The 1,663-nt window shown below is 45.5% G+C and overlaps 1 non-coding gene across 1 annotated transcript; it reads right to left on the bottom strand.

Annotated features, from left to right (window-relative positions):
• Nucleotides 1-238: 238 nt before the first annotated feature.
• Nucleotides 239-311, bottom strand: Trnas-gcu (transfer RNA serine (anticodon GCU)). Its single transcript has one exon. It is a non-coding gene; the product is annotated as a tRNA-Ser (tRNA).
• Between the last annotated feature and the right edge of the window lie 1,352 nt (nucleotides 312-1,663).

Below are 1,663 nucleotides of genomic sequence, written 5' to 3'. Positions count from 1 at the left end.
AAGGGACAGACAACGGCTAGAACGGACTACGTTCTTGTGCAATAAAATTGAGCAATCACCGCGACTCCAACAGTAATAATAACAATATTTGGGGTTTAACGTCCCAAAACCGCGATATGATTATGAGAGACGACGTAGTGGAGGGCTCCGGAAATTTCGACCACCTGGGGTTCTTTAACGTGCACCTAAGTCTCAGTACACGGGCCTTAAACATTTTCGCCTTCATCGAAAATGCAGCCGCCGCGGGCGGGATTCGATCCCGCGACCTTCGCGTCAGCAGCCGAGCGCCATTACCACTAGACCACCGTGGCGGGGCGCGACTCCAACAGCATTTCGTGAAAAGTGTTATGCAAAGGATTGGAGATGCACTGAGACGAGGGCCAACCGATGCATTTGTTAACCTTGGCCTGACGTTTTCGTGGCGCTGTCCGAGCAGCTGAGAACGTCCTTGACCCAGGAAGCTTCTGTTGCAGATCGTCTGTGGCGGCTGTTTTAAATAATGATGAACCTGCGCGTCCTGGTATCTGAATATGGGAAGATGCATTTATATGAGAGGCAACCAAATCCATTTGCTTACCATGGCCTGCCTTGTTTATGGCCCCAGCGTTAGCAAAAGTGGATATCCGAGCGCAGCGAGTGTGACGTGTTTATGTTTACCTAAGGGTGCATTACACTGCGGTTGTTAATTTCGTTAGTAAGTTCTTGTTTTTCTTAAACATATGCGGCCGATAAAACTGCGAGTTCTACATCGTGTAGTTGTCTGAAGACATTCTCATCGCTATCAATACTTCCCCTTCCGGGGTGAAGCTACACGTTCTTCTACAAACATGGCATTTGCTGTTCAAAAACAATGTCACGTGGAGTCCGCCTAAATTGATAGAGCCTGCTGTTAGTATTTGTGCCGTCTGAGGAATATGGTCTGGAATTTAGGGTACTCTATAAATATTCCTTGCAGGTTAAAACGGGAATTTTTCTGAGGGGCTCGTTTCTTTTTTATACATAACCAAATGAATCCAACGGACAATCAGGCCAAGAAAAGTTTAAGGGGATAGTAATTGTTCTCTTTGCTGACTAATTGCTGACTGCTTGTTTTCTGAGATTTCGGATACCACCGACGGAAAGGCTGATTTTTCGTCCATTTTAATTCATTTCAATTTACGGCATAACTACTACACTACAGGTAAAGACAACAATTAATGTCCCCTATGCTTTCCGTAGCCTAATTGTACGTTGCATTCATGCACATAATAGTGTAATTTAACATTATTCATTAAGCAAGCTTTTCATTTTTCCAATCATCCTTACTGGACTTGCTCCACTGAAGGTGCCTTCCTTCTCTGCCCTCCTCTGCTATGTTATGTTTTTCTCTCTTCTTTTAACACGAGTGTTTTATGCCGGGGTCCACCACGGCTCCACTGACGTATTTCCGTCACGGATATGACGATGTAAAATATACACTCACAGATAGCAAAGAAAAAAACGAGAAGAAAAAGTTCCGTTCCGTTGCCGGGAGTCGAACCTACGACCCCTCGCTCCGCAGCGCGCGGCGCGAAACGACTTACTAACGGTAGGCTATTTATATATACACCATTTACCATTGGCGGTAGTCAGAGCTCGTTGGCTTCAGCGTGTTCTTTTAATCACCAGCGAGATGGCGCGAACA

The sequence above is a fragment of the Rhipicephalus sanguineus genome, chromosome 3, assembly GCF_013339695.2.
Source record: "Rhipicephalus sanguineus isolate Rsan-2018 chromosome 3, BIME_Rsan_1.4, whole genome shotgun sequence".
NCBI classification, from domain to species: domain Eukaryota; kingdom Metazoa; phylum Arthropoda; class Arachnida; order Ixodida; family Ixodidae; genus Rhipicephalus; species Rhipicephalus sanguineus.
Note: the sequence above shows the minus strand (reverse complement) of the source record. Positions and strands in the feature narration are given on the sequence as shown.